Here is a 15,533-nt window from a genome sequence, read left to right on the forward strand (position 1 = left end):
AAAACTATGTAATGACATAATAGTTGAGTGTGAGACCTCCATATAAGCATAGCTGGATGGGGACTGTATACTTTGTGCTTATATTATATACCAGGTACAGACAGCATGAATTTGTAGCATGTTTTTATTTTAATTTAACTTAATTTTATTTTTGAGAGAGAGAAAGAGAGCTCAAGTGAGCAAGGGGGGCGGAGAGAGAGAGAATCCAGGGGGAAGAGAGAGAGAGAGAGAGAAGTGAGGTTCACCTGAAGTGGAGCTCATGTTCACATGATGTGAGACTCGAACTCATGAACCACGAGATCATGACCTGAGCCAAAATCAAATGCTTAACAACTGAGCCACCCAAGCACTCCTATAGCATGTTTTTAAACAGCTTTTTTATGATATAATTCACATACCATATAAGTCACCCATTTAAAGTGTGCAGTTCATGGGGCACCTGGGTGGCTTAGTCAGTTAAGTGTCCGACTTTCGCTCGGGTCATGATCTTGCGGTTCGTGGGTTCGAGCCCCGCGTCGGGCTCTGTGCTGACTGCCAGCTCAGAGCCTGGAGCCTGTTTCAGAGTCTGTGACTCCCTCTCTCTCTGACCCTCCCCTGCTCACCCTGTCTCTCTCTCTCTCTGTTGGAAATAAATAAAACATTAAAAAAATAAAAAAAAAATAAAGTGTGCAGTTCAATGGATTCTAGTATACTCACAGTTTTGCAATCACCAGCACAATTAATTTTGGAGAATGTTGATCACCTGTGCCCTTTAACTATCATCCCTTATCCTCACCAACCTCCTACAACTACTAATCTATTTGGATAGATTTCCGTATTTTGGACTTTCATATGAATATAATCGTGTAATATGTAAGTGGTCTTTTGTGTCTGGCTTCTGTCACTCAGCATGAACTTTCCAAGGTCTATCCATGTTGTAGCAGGTGTCAGTGCTTCACTCCTCTCTTTAACCAAATAATATTCCATTGTATGGATATGCCTCAGTTTGCTTCTCCATTCATCTATTGATGGGCATTTAGGTTGTTTCTGCTTTTTGGCTATTGTGAATAATGTGTCTATAAACATAAGTATATGGGTTTCACTTGATCCAAGTTTGGGGCAGAAGAACACCCACCATGACTGACAGCCCTTCACAGCTTGGCCTGCTTGAGTGAAGTCAGCTAGGAGGTTGACTATTCTATGACGTCTGGAGCTGTATCGGTCTCTTCATCCACTGCCAGCCGGAGTGGAAAGTCCATTGAGCCTGCTGGCCAGTGTTGACTATCCAGGCCCTGGAGGTGGCTTCTTCTTATCCTAATGTTGTAGCTAGATGAAGGGAGAGAAACACAATTGACACTAAATGGGAGGAACAGTCGTCTTTGCCTCAAAGGAGCAAGATATTGCCAAGACTGTTCAGAAGGTATTATGGGTTAAATCATGTCTCCCTGAAGCATATGTTGAGATCTGAATCCCTGATACCTATGAATGTGACTTTACTTGGAAATAGGGTCCTTGCAGATGTAATCAAGCTAAAATGAGTTCATACTGGATTAAGGTAGGCCCTAAATCCAATGACTGGTATTCTTGTAAGAAGGCCATGTAAAAATACAGGAACACAGAGATACACAAAAAGAATCCCACGTGAAGACAGAGGTGGAGATTGGAGTGATGCACCTACAAACTAAGGAACACCAGGGATTGCTAGCAGCCACTGGGAACTAGGAGAGATTCTTTCCTAGAGCCTTCAGAGGGAGCATGGCCCTTGGTGAATAAATAAGCAAACATAGCTCAAATTTTAACACATGTACAGTTGAGGGCACAAAGTAGAAACTCATAAAGGCCTGTTGATTGCTAGACAAACCAAGAGGTGCCTGGAGAAAAGCCACTGGATCAGGAGCTCTAATAATTTCTTGGAGTAGACACTGCAGAGTAGGTATGTTAAGATAGTGAAAGAAAAAAAAAAAAAAAAGATAGTGAAAGAATCCTCCTTTGACCACATTCTGCCCTGGCAGGTGGGGCAGATGGCACTTTCAGACACCTGGACAGAGTTGGGCAGAACAGGCAAGATTCTGCACACTGGGAAACTGATCTTCCAGGACTGAAGAGGGTGGCCCTCCACCATGCCTCTAGTTATTCCATGGAATGTTTCAGCAAGTTCCAGAGCAGCCAGGGCTTTGCACAGAAAGAAACTCAGGCCCATATAGACTGTTCTTTGCAAGAATCAAATGGTCACTGAATGCCCTGCTCCTGAGCCCAAACTTCATTGACTACAGTCCCTTCTCAAAGCATATCACATCAGGGGAGTTGTATTCATTTCTTTGGGCTACTGTAACAAATTGCCACCAATTTGGCGGCTTCAAACAACACACACACGTGTTCTCTTACGTTTCTGTAAGTCAGAAGTCCAAAATCAGTTTCACTGGGATGAAACCATGGTTTTGGCTGGGCCACCCCCATTGTGGGGCTTTAGGTGAGAATCCATTTGCTTACTTTTTCTGGTATCTCAAGCTACATTCCTTGCATTCCTTGGCTCATGGGCCCTGCCTCCATTTTCAAAGCCAGCTGCAGAGCATCTTGCTTCAGTGGTTACATGGCCTCTGTGTACAAGGACAGAGAAGAAAAGACTTTCTTTTTGGAAGGACCAGAGAGGGAAATTGTCCTAAAGGCAGCAGCCCTTGGGAACCTGTGTACAGTGAAGAATGACCCATGAGTTCTCAAAGCAGAGATACTTGTGTTCACATTCTGGCTTAGTATTAGTTTCCTACGGTTGCTATAACGAATTCTCACCAACCTGGTTGCTTAAACAACACACCTTTATTCTTTTATAGTTCTGGGGGTCAGAAGTTCAGAATGGATCTCAGGTGACCTAAAATCAAGGTGGTGTTGGCAGGGCTCCTTCTGGAAGCTCTAGGAAAGGATCTGTTCCCTTGCCTTTTCCAGCTTCTAGAGGCTGCCTGCCTGCCTTGCTTGCTTCATTCAATACTTATACTTTTGTGCCTGGATTCTTTCACTTAGCATGTTGTCCTTAAGGTTCCGCCCCATTGCAGCAGATGCCAGTACTTTGTTCCTTTTTATGGCTGAACACTATTCCATTGTCTGTACGTACCACATTTTGTTTATCTGTTCTTCTTGACATTGGAGTTTTTTCCACATTGGCTATTATGAATAATGCTGCTATGATTATTCATGAACAAGTCTTTGTGCAAACACATGGGTTTCATTTTTATGGGCAGATCCCTAGGAATTGAAGTGCTGGGTGATATGGGAGCTCTAGATTTATCACCATGCACCTTGCGGTAGAATCCAGTGCTTCAACTCTGCATCTCTCTGTTGATGGATGGTATACACAGCCTGGACAACAGAAAACTAAAGGCAATCGACAGGACTTCCTTTTTGAGCTCGTGATTTCCCTTTCTTCCCTTCCCCAAACTGCTACTGGAGCTGTTATTGTGTCACAAAATTGACTACTTTGAGTTTCAGCTCTCCTTATGGGCTATGAAGCAGCCCTTTCCCTAAAGCAGATTGCAGCTGTGTGTGTGTGAGAGGGTGGGTGTTGATCAACTGGTTGATCTGGAGTTGACTTTGGCCATGTATTATCCCTTAGATCATTACTTTAGCCTAGAAAACCTTTGCCTCCAGAAGTGTTGGGCAGAAATCTAAAAGCAATCGTGGAATGAGCACTGGATGTTGTATGTAAGTGATGAATCATGGGAATCTACCCCCAAAACCAAGAGTGCACTGTATACACTGTATGTAAGCCAACTTGACAAATTATATTTAAAAATAAAAAAATAAAAGCAATCATGAAAGCACTGCCCCCACTGAGTCCCTATATGGTGAGAACATGTCCACACTTAATGCACGAGGAACTATTTTGTTATTGACTATTCCTCTTGCTAAATCCATTCAAGTGAATCTCTTTGAAGACATACCACCTACAGGTCAGGGTACTTCAGCATCAGTTGAACTCTTTCCAAGTACAACCTGTGATGATTTCCTCATTTTTACAATATTTACCCTTTGAAATGGACCTCAAGCGCGTGCAGTTAAAGTGGGGAGTGGGATTAGAGAATGTCAGGCAAGTTAAATGGTTCGGGTTGGTTCGTTCTGTTCTATGCCCATGAATAGCACTGGATTCATGGCCTGCAGATAGAACTTTGGATGGGATGGGCTCATCGTGGGGCATAGAAGAATGAGACTCGGCACACTTTCCTCTGACTAGCTGGGCAAGTCACACTCAAAATAAGCACAAATCCTTCAATAAGGACAATATTGTTTGCACTTCCAAACAGGAAATGGTGCTAAGAGAAGCAACATCACTTGTAAATTACAACCATTAACTAATATTTAAATCAGCTACTATCACCCCTTCAAATGCTGGGTCCTACTGGAGTGTCAAATTGTCCTGTTGGGTAAGTAGTTGGTCCTTCCTGTGGTTTCTCTATAACGGAAGACCCTGCTGCTTGTTAGAAACCATTCTGTTTGATTGGAACTTGTCAGAAGAACCTTATACAAATGAAAGACCTCCTTTGAGCTGAGAGAACAAGGTGACATGATTGATCCCCAAGAAGCCACCCAGAGCAGCCACAGCCCAGGAAGCCACACCATCAGCAAGTCCACATGCAGGCAGGAGGCCTGGTTTACATTGCTGATGCCTTGCCTTGTGACCTTCGACAAGTCACTTCCCATCACTGGGCCTCAGTCTCTCCATCTGTAAACAAGGGGCTGCCGGACCAGATAACACTGAAGGTAGGAGCCTTCTGCTTGGAAAGCCTCCCACATACCTTTCCTTTTTTTTTTTAAATTTTTTAATGTTTTTATTTATTTCTAGGAGAGAGAGAGAGAGACAGCATGAGCAGGGGAGGGTCAGAGAGAGAGGGAGTCACAGACTCTGAAACAGGCTCCAGGCTCTGAGCTGGCAGTCAGCACAGAGCCCGACGTGGGGCCCGAACCCACGAACCGTGAGATCATGACCTAAGCGAAAGTCGGACGCTTAACCGACTAAGCCACCCAGGCGCCGCGCCCCCCCCCCCATACCTTTCAATGTCCATCTGAGTGAAGAACTCTGTAAGGGCATCGATCACTTTTAAATGCCAGGATTTCATTTCAAGAGATAAAGGGGGGGCGCCTGGGTGGCTTAGTCGGTTAAGCGTTCGACTTTCGCTTAGGTCATGATCTCGCGGTTCGTGGGTTCAAGCCCCGCATCGGGCTCTGTGCTGACTGCCAGCTCAGAGCCTGGAGCCTGTTTCAGTCTGTGACTCCCTCTCTCTCTGACCCTCCCCTGCTCACACTGTCTCTCTCTCTCTCTCCTAGAAATAAATAAAACATTAAAAAAAAAGAGAGAGAGATAAAGGGGCACACTGAGAAGTGAACTTCAGACTTGTGTTCTCTGGAAAGGATGGGCTGCACACCAATTCATTAGCTAGACCCTGCCCTTGATGCAGATAGAATCCTTGGAATTATTTCAAGGTGCTTCCCCCATTCACTCATTCATCCTGTTTCTAAAGACAAGACAACAACTAAGAGCTCCTGACAGAAGCTCACAGCCCTACTCTCTCCCCTGGGGTCACAGGGCAAGGGTAGAAGGTGGGCAGAAAAATATGCATTATGTTCAGCTCGGCCACAGGCAAGACGTGGCAGAGTCTCAAAGATGTGCCTCAAATTTGGGCTTAGACTAAACAAACATCTTGCCAAACCCTCTCTTTGCTTTGCTCTAGCAGTTCTGGAAACCAGCCTTTCACTATTACCCTGGCCCAAACCTAGTGGGGGAGGTGAGTGAGTCATATGGTCTCCAGGTTGGAAGGGACATCAAAGGGACACTACAGAACCAGGCCTAAGCATCCACAAGAGGCCAGCCAGCTCTTCCATCTTGAGGTTGTTCTACCCCTTAGACAGTTCCAAAATCCATCACCCCATAGCTTGTCCCCTTTATCCTGTTTCCACAAGTTGAGGCAACACAAAACAGATCAGAATCCCTTTCTGTTCTGATTTGGGAAGTATCTATAACCCAGATGTTTCTCTTATTGTGCCTCATTTCTTTCCCACTTGCTTAGCCAAAATAATAGCTAAAACAAACAAAGTAAAAAGCTACTACTGTTGAGAGCTTGCTGGGTGCCAGGAACTGTTTTGTCCACTTTCCATGTATGTTAACATTTTTACTCTCTCTTTTATATATTCTGAAACTGAGGTCCAGAGAGGCAAGGTGAGTTGACCAGGGACACAGAGTAAATGCTAGTAAATGGCAGAGCCCTGTTTGGAAGCCAGAGCTGGCTGGCTCCCGAGGCAACACTCTCTGACTTTACCTCCACAGCTGAATGCTGTCCTCTATACCCTAAATGAGCCTGTGCCTTTAGTCTCCTACTAGCAATAAGCAACACCAGGCCCCAGTATGGGCTTCCCTCTGCCTCTGCTCCATGATTCAAGGTCCACCATGTACAGAGGCAGAGGTGTAGCCATGGCATTAAGAAAGCTGAAGGCCAGGGATGCTCTCCCTGACTCTCTTGGCCTCCACAGTGGCTCCCCTGCTGGATGGGCTTGGTCCACTTGCCCCAGTTTTAAGGCTGAGGGTGGGTGGATGGCAGCAAGCTCCTCTGAATGAAGGAAAAAGACCCCCTTCCCACTGACCGATCTGGGATCTGGGAGCCTTATTCTGCCAGGACTCCCTGGGACAGCAACTTCTAGGGGTTTAGGACCCCTAAAATCCCTCTCCTGGAGGGCCAGTGAGGAACCACTTATCCCTTTCCTGACCATAAAACCTGCATCACACAGGCACACAGTTGCTACATGACAGGCAGTCAGGTGCGGGGGTTTGCAGGCCAATCAGCTGGGGTTCACAACCTGGTGCTGCCACGTGTGGGCTGAGTGACATTGGGCAAGCTACTTTAATCTGCCTCAGATTCTTTAGCTTTAAGATAGATATAAGCATAGTGGCTATCTGTCTTAGCTTGGGCTGCTAAAGCAAAATACCACAGACTGGGTGGCTTAAACAACAAGACATTTATTTCTCATGGTTCTGGAGGCTGGAAGGTCCAAGATCAAGGTGCCAGCAGAGTTCAGTTTCCAGTGAGAGCTGTCTTCCTGGCTTGCAGACAGGTGGCTTATTGCTGTGTCCTCACATGGAGAAGAGGGAAAGAAAGAGAACTCTGGTATCTCTTCTTATACGAGTATTAATCCAACCATGGGGACTCTACCTTCACGATCTCATCTAGACCTAATTACCTCAAAAAAGCCCCACCTCCTAATATCAGCACATCGGGGGTTAGGACTCTGATATGTGAATTTCACATGGACACAAACATTCAGTCTATCACTCTATCTCATTGGGTTGTGATGAGAATTGTGGAGTTAATGCCTTCAGAATGTTGGGGCACGTGGATGGTTCAGTTGGTTAAACTTCTGACTCTTGATTTCAGCTCAGGTCATGGTCTCCTGGTTCATGAGATCGAGCCCTGAATCAGGCTCTGCACTGACAGTGAGGAGCCTGCTTGGGATTCTTTCTCCCTCTCTCTGTGCCCTTCCCACCTCCCTCAAAATAAATAAATAAATATTTTTAAAAATGCTTACTCTGTGTCAGATATGGAGTAACTACTTAATACACACTTGCCAATTGGTTCCTTTTTTTTTTAACAGCTTTTTGAGATATAATTCACATGCTGCATAATAATCTACTTTCAAAGTATACAAGTCAGTAGTTTGTAGTCTATACACAAAGCTGTGCAACCACCATCATTTCTAATCCCACAATGTTTTTATGACCTGGAAAAGAAGCTCGGCCCCTCTTTGCCACCACCTCCCAACCCTTCCTCCCCACCCTAGCCCTAGGCAGCTGCTCATCTCCTTTTCTGTCTCCATGGATTTACCTATTCTGAACACATCATGTATATGGAATCATACAACATGTGGTCTTTTGTGTCTGGGTTCTTTCACTCAGCATCATATTTTCAAGGCTCACCCATGTGGTGACATGAGTCCGTACTTCATCCCTTTTTATTGGCTCATGGCATTCCATTGTATGGATACACTACATTTTATTTACCCATTCGTCGGTTGGTGGACATCTGAGTTGCTTCCACTTTGGCTATTACGAATAATGCTGCTATGAACACACGTGTACACATTTTGCATGGACTGATGTTTTCATTTCTCTCGGGTGTATACCTAGGAGTGAAATTGCTGGGTCTGTGTTTAACTAGATGGGGGAACACTCAGAGAGTTTTCCTTAGTGGCAGAAACATTTTACATTTGCTATAGACTGAATGTTTTGTGTCCACCCCCTCCCCAGATTGGTATGTTAAAATCCTAACCCCAGCGTGATGGTATTTGGAGGTGGGGCCTTTGGAAGGGGATTAGGTCAAGAGGCATAGATCCCATGAGTGGGATTGGGGGCCTTATAAAAAAGACCTAGAGAGCTCTCTTATCTCCTCTGCTGTGTGAGGACACAGTGAGAGGACAGCTGTCTATGAACCAGAAAGAGGGCTCTCACCAGAACCTGAATCTGCTGGGGCCTAGATCTCAGATGTCCAGCCTCCAGAGCTGTGAGAAATCAATGTCTGTCTTTATAAGCCCCCAGCCCATGGCATTCTGTTATAGCAGCCCAAACTAAGACAGTGCTCCTAGCTGCATAATGAATGTATGATGGCTCACATTTTTCCATATCCTCACCAACGCTTAATATTATCGGCCTTTTTGATTATACCCTCCCTAGTGGGTGTGAAGTGGGATCTCATCATGTCCTATTTCTTTCTTTCGAGAGTATTTATTGGCTTCCTACTGGGGCAAAGTCCCAAGGTGGGAGGAGAGCTGAGGAGACAGGGCTCAGAGAGGAGGTGACTCTTTTAAGATGTGTTGCCAGTGGTCAGATATTTCAGAAGGGCAGGGGGCACTGCCTGGGCTGAACACCAGAGGCATCGATATGCCTGTTTCATTTGGAAAACGAATCGTGCTATAAGCGCAGTGTTAGAGTCACGTTTTATCTCAGAGACAAGTAGCCATTTGGAAGCTGGGGAGCGAAAGAAAAGCAATGTGTTTGAGGACAGCGCCCTGAGTGTTGTGCAGAGCATGGATTCCTAGGGGCAGCGCTGTGGGCAGCGGGACCAGGAAACAGCTGCTCTAATAATCCTGATGCGATATGGTGACAGCTGCAACCAGGGCAGAGACGGTGGTGGCAGAGAGTAGGAATAAGTTCCAGAAGACACAGGGAGCAGATCTCCGAGTGGGGTGCTTTCACTTGGTTCTTTCACAAGCTTTTGCCACAGAAAGATCATCTTGGAAAAATTCAAAGGTCAGAGTTTCTAAGGGAAACTTGCCACAGAGATTGACAGAAGGATAACTACTGACCTCCGTATGTCCTGAGCCCAGGGCCACCCCTCCTGCTAGAGCCTGATGGAAAGAGTGAGGACGTCCAAGGCAGGAGGGACTCAAGTACCAAGAGCACTGAATAATTAGATGTGCCCCTCGTTTTCACCAGGCCAACTTGGCCAATGTTTATTTTGTACCAATTACATGCAGAGGAGAGAAATGCAAAGTAAGATGAGTCCCTGGCTTCCAGAAGCTTTCCCTTTAGATAAAATTAACATCAGGGTATATTTGAAAAATAATAAGAGATGGAAATGCCCACCCGAGGTGGCGACAGATTATTTCCTGCTAAATATATAAGATTTGACCTTCAGAAACCTCCAGAAAGAGGACAGGGGACACTAGCATTTGGATACCAGGATAGAGAGGCTAAGGGAAGCACAGTGGGTGACACAAACCTCAGGTGAAAAGGGCAAGGAGACAAGGAGACACAAAGACCTTCCAGGGGACAGTGAGGTCACCTGCTGGACCAGAGGTACCAAGGCAGGGCAGGCTGGACACTGAATGCCAGGCAAAGGCTTGTGGCCTCATCGCCTCATTGTGTAGGCGATGGGAAGCCAGGAGAACGTCACATCCAAGGGAGGACGTGATTAGGGTGGCAGATGCTCTCAAAGACAAGCCACCACTAAGTCAGGAGAGGAAATCAACTTGCTTTCTGAGGACAAATAAGAAGAGCCATCCCAGGGCTCAATCAGAGCATTGCCAGAGTGCACCGGGGGAGTGAGATGGCAAATACCACTCCCAGGGCTCTGTTACAGACCGGGACAGGGGCCAGAAAGAAGTGACGGGGATGCTGGGATGTGTGATCACAAATGCGCTGGGTGTGGAGAGCGAGAGTAAGAAAAGGAGATACCAATGCATGAAAACCTCTTTCTCTTAGGACTCTGCCTAAGCAGAAAAGGAAGGGCCAAACCCCGGAGGGAGAACCAGCTTAAGGGAGCACTGCACAGAGAGGCTTCAGTGAGTATGCCTGCCCAGGAAGCTGGCCCCATAGTCATTTCAGTGCATTCCAGAGGCATTCATGGGAAGCAAGGTGAGGCGGCAGGAGCTGTGCCCAGCCGACTGGCCCACATTTTCCATTCTAAAATGCTTTCCTTCAACCTCACAGGGTTTGTTTTTTTAAGACAGTTTTTTTAATTGTAGTAAAATACACATAATATTTATCATTTTAACCATCTGTAAGTGCACAGTTCACTGGCGTTAATTACGTTCACAATGTTCTGTAACCGTCACCACCATCTATGTGCAAAACGTTTCTTCATCCCCAACATAAACTCTATCCATGAAATAATAACTTCCCCCTTTCCCCACCCCCAACTCATGGTAACCTCCATTCTACTTTCTGTCTCTGTGGATGTACCTATTCCAGCCGATGTACTTCCAATAAATAGAATCATACGGTATTTGTCCTGCTGCATCTAGTTTCTCTCACCAAGCATAGGGCTTCCGTGGTCTATCCATGTGGTTGCACCTATCAAATTTTTGTTCCTTTTTATAACTGAATAGTATTCCAGTGTCCATATATGCCACATTGTGTTTATCCACTCATCAATCAGTGGGCACTTGGGTTGTCTCCACTTTTTGGTCATTGTGAATACTGCTACTATGATCACGGTCGCACAAACATCTGTTCACATCTGTGCTTCCAATTCTTCAGGGCATATGCACAAGGGTGGAATTGCTAGATCAGATGGCAATTCTAGATTCAATTTCTTGAGGAACATGATTGCCATATGCTTCCCACGGTGGCTGCACCATTTCACATTCCCAGCAGCAGTGTATGAGGGTTTCCATTTCTCCATGTCCTTGCCAACACTTGCTAGTTTCAGTTGATTTATTTTTTATTATAGTCATCCTCACAGGTGTGAAGTAGTATCTCACTGTGGTTTTGGTAGTGACGAGAGTTGTCAGACAGCCTTTCATGTGCTTCCTGGCTTTGCACATCTTTGGAGCCTATTTTTTAATTGGGTTGTTTGTTGTTGTTGCTGTTGCTGTGGAGTTGTAGCAGTTTATAGTAATCCCTTGTCAGATATATGATTTGCAAATATTTTCTCCCATTCTGTAGGTTGTTGCCTTTTCACTGTTGATGGTGCCCTTTGGCCTACAAGTTTCTAATTTTGAGGAAGTTCAGTGTATCTATTTTTTCTTTTGTTGCCTCTGTTTTTGGTGTCCGAGCCACCAACATGGCTAACTCCAACGCCATGAAGATTTTGACCAATGTTTTCTTCTAAGGTTTTTATAGTTTTGGCTCTTACATTTAGGTCATTGATCCATTTTCAGGTAATATTTGTATATGGTGTAAGGTAAGGGTCACATGGGCTTTTTGTATGTCTTTTTTCTCTCTCTCTCTCTCTCTCTGAGAAGGAAGGTGTTAAAATGATCCAGAACTCGGCATTGGTTCCTAAGTCATTAAGGAACAGGTATGAGGGTAATGTCTCATGGCATGAGAGTGAGCTTCAGATCTCTCATCTGTAGACTGAGCCTTGTAGAAGGCTGAATCATGTCCCCCCACCAAATTCATGTCCACCAGGGACCTCAGAATGAGATCTCACTTGGAAATATGATATTTGCAAATGTAATTAATTAAGGATCTCTAAATAATATCACACTGGATTTAGCATGGGGCCTACATTCCAATGACTGGTGTCCTTGTGAGAAGGTCATGCAAAAACAGAACCAGAGATTGGGGTGATGTCCCTATAAGCGAAGGAACACGAAACTAGAAGGTGTGAGGTGAGAGGAAGGAGCCTCCCTTAGAGGCTTCGGAGGGAGCACAGTCCTGGTGACCCCTTGATTTTGAGCTTCTTGCATCCATAACTGTGAGGGAATAAATTTGTGCTGTTCTCAAACCATCAAAGTTTGTGGTAATTTGTTACAGCAGTCACAGGAAACTAATATCCTCCCTCCCAGAGTACTGAAATTACTGAATACGATCGTACTCAAGTGCATATCACAGTGTTGGGCACACTGCCTAAGGCCTCTCAAGAAATTCTTATTCTCCTCTCGAGCTCTGCTTACAGCTGCTCATATCTACAACATAATGCAGAGCCAGTCACCACGGGCCCGCCCCGTTCTCTGAGACCACATAAGCTTCAACAGCAGGCACCCAGCACATCTGTGTCACTGGAGGGAATGGGTCTGGCTGCACTAGAGTGTGGATGCCGGGCAGGCCACTGACTGGCTGGGTAACCTGGCTAATGTCACTTTTCCTCCCTAAAAATTTGTTGTGTCATCTATAAAGTGGCGATAATAATGGCAATGGCACCCTTCTTGTTGGGATGCTCGAAGGACTGGACAAGGTGATACAGGTGACAGTGCATCTGAGAACTCAGAACTGCAAGGGACTTCATAGACAGTCTTGTCCAACCCACTCACTTCACAGAAAACAAGGTGCAGAGAAGGATGGTGACCTGCCCAAAGCCTCAAAGTGATCTTCTGACACCTCCCCCCAACACCCTACTGACACCTGTATGAGGGGGTGAAAGTCCCCCAGCTTTTGAACCCTGTGCACCACAGATCCACCCCAATAGGGCTTCCCCCAGCTCCAGAGAGGCCCCTCCAAGAGAGAGTGGGTTTCCAGCAGTCAAGTGAAGAAAGTACTTTAGGCAGTAAAGAGTGGTCAACCATGCAGGCTTCTGCTGACAGATGAAGCAGAGTGCTCCTGCAAAGGGCCAGATGGTAAATATTTTTAGTTTTGTGGGTCCCGCAGTCTCTGTCACAACTACTCGCTCCAATCTGCCCTGTTAGTACAAAAGCACTTCTAGACAATAGGTAAATGAATGGGTGTGACTGTATTTATGGACATGGAAATTTGAAGGTCACTTCATTTCATGTGTCATAAAATATTCTTCTTTTTAATTTTTCTCAGCCATTCGTAGCCAACAGAGCAGACAAAGACAGGCAGTGGGCAGAACTTGGCCCAGCCATGGTCTCAGTCAGTGGTTCACGGCCTTAGCTGTGTATTAAACTCATCAGGGAAGCCTTTAGAAAAACACTAGTGCCTAAACTCACCTCAGGTCAACTACATCAAAATCTTGGGGAGTGACGGATGGCAGGGGGTGATTTTAAAAGCTCTCGTGATACCCAACAATTCATGTACAAAGTCAACAGACATGGAGACATATGGCCACACAAAAAAGGTTACATGCAGGTTCCTAGAAACATTAGTCACAATAGCCCCAAAGCAGAAACAAACCAAATGTCCCACTTTTGGTGAATGGAAAAACAAAATGTGTTTTTCCATACAATCGAATATTATTCAGCCAAAAAAAGAATGTGGCTCTATTACCTGCTACAACCAGGGACGATCCTTGAAAACATGATGCTAAATAGAAGACGCCAGACACAAAAGGCCACATATTGTATGATTTTTTTTTTTTTTGTAGAAAATGTCTAGAAGAGGCAAATCCATGGAGACAGAAAGGAGATTACTGGTTGCCAGGGGCTGCAGGAGGGGAAATAGGGAGTGACTGACTGCTCAAGAGTATGGAGTTTCCTTTTGGGATGATGGAAATAATTCTGGAAGTAAATAGTGATGGTTAGGCAACCCCATGAATGTACTAAATGCCACAAAATTGTTTACTTTGAAAGGGTGGCTTTTATGTTATATGAATTTTACCTCAATTTAGAAAGGAAAAACAAAACGAAACACCTTCCCCAATGATTCTTTCATGTCGCGGGGGTTGAGAACCAAGGGACCGGTGGGAGGAAACAGTGAATTTCAAAGCAGCACATCCAGTGCGAGGGAGTAGAGTCTAGCACAGAGGCTGTGGGAGTAGAGAGGATGGGCCCCTAACTGTCCCAGGGATGGAAGCAGACAGTATGTTCTAGTAAGGCCTAAGGGATAATCTGGAGCCAGCCAGGCGGAGAAAGGAAGGAAGGTCACTGCAGACAATGGAAATACATAGGAAAACATGGAGGCATAAGGCAGTGAGGGCTTGTGAGAGCTGTGAGTCAGGCCAGATCGTGGAGCACTCTGTAGGTCATGGACGGGAGTCTGGATTTGCTCTGAGTGACATGGAGAGCCTTTAACACAAGACTGATGGGTTTTGAGCAAGGAAACATGATCTGATTTACTTTTTAAGAGGCTCCCACTGGCTGCTGGGTGGAGAACGGGCTGGAGGCAGTTATGTGGTTATTCAGGGCCGGCTTGGGTGCACATATCCAAGATGATTTAGAAGGCAAAGTTTGCAGGAATGAGTCATGGACTAGGTGAGACCAGGACAGGGGTAGGCTGCCTCCTCGGTGTGCGGCCTCAGCAACTGGGGGATGGGGACCACGGTGGGGAGTGGCATGGTGGCTTTAGGGACAAGGATGGACAGTTCTTATTTGGACATTGCAGTGTCTCTAGGAAAGCATTAGACAATGCAGAACAGGCATCTGAAGGTACACATCTGGGTCCCCAGGAGAAGCAGGGCTGGGAAGGTAAAGGTGGGTATGACCTGCATGTGGGTGTGAATAAACTGGCCCAAGGAGAGAGGATAAAGAGAGAAGGGACTGAGATGTTAAAAGATGCTCCGCATCATTCATCATCAGGGAGACACAAGTCAAAACCACAATGAGATACCACCTCACACCTGTTAGAATGGCTAAACTCAGCCACACAAGAAACGACAGCTGTTGGCGGGCACGTGGAGAAGAAAGGAACCCTCATGCACTGTTGCTGGGAATGCAAACTGGTGCAGCCACTCTGGAAAACGGTAGGGAGGTTCCTCAAAAATTTTCAAATAGAACTACCCTATGATCCAGTAATTCTCCTACTGGGTATTTAGCTAAAGAATATGAAAACACAAACTCAAAAAGATATATGCACCTCTATATTTACAATATCTAAATTATGGAAGGAGCTCAAGTGTTCATCGACAAATAAAGAAGATGTGATATATATGTTATATATTATATGCTTCATATATATGAATACGACTCAGCCTTCAAAAAGAATGAAATATTGCCATTTGCAACAACATGGATCGAGCTAGAGAGTATAATGCTAAGTAAAATAAAGCAGAGAAAGAAAAATACTATATGATGTCACGCATATATGGAATTTAAGAAACAAAACGAATGAGCAAAGGGAAAAGAGAGAGACAAAGCAAGAAACAGACTCTTTAGAGAACACACTGATGGTTACCAGAGGGGGGGAATGGGTAAAATAGGTGATGGGTATTAAGCAGGGCACTTGTGATGAGCTCGGGGTGTTG

The sequence above is a fragment of the Hyaena hyaena genome, unplaced genomic scaffold (genome assembly GCF_003009895.1).
Source record: "Hyaena hyaena isolate Hyena2069 unplaced genomic scaffold, ASM300989v1 scaffold_348, whole genome shotgun sequence".
NCBI classification, from domain to species: Eukaryota; Metazoa; Chordata; class Mammalia; order Carnivora; family Hyaenidae; genus Hyaena; species Hyaena hyaena.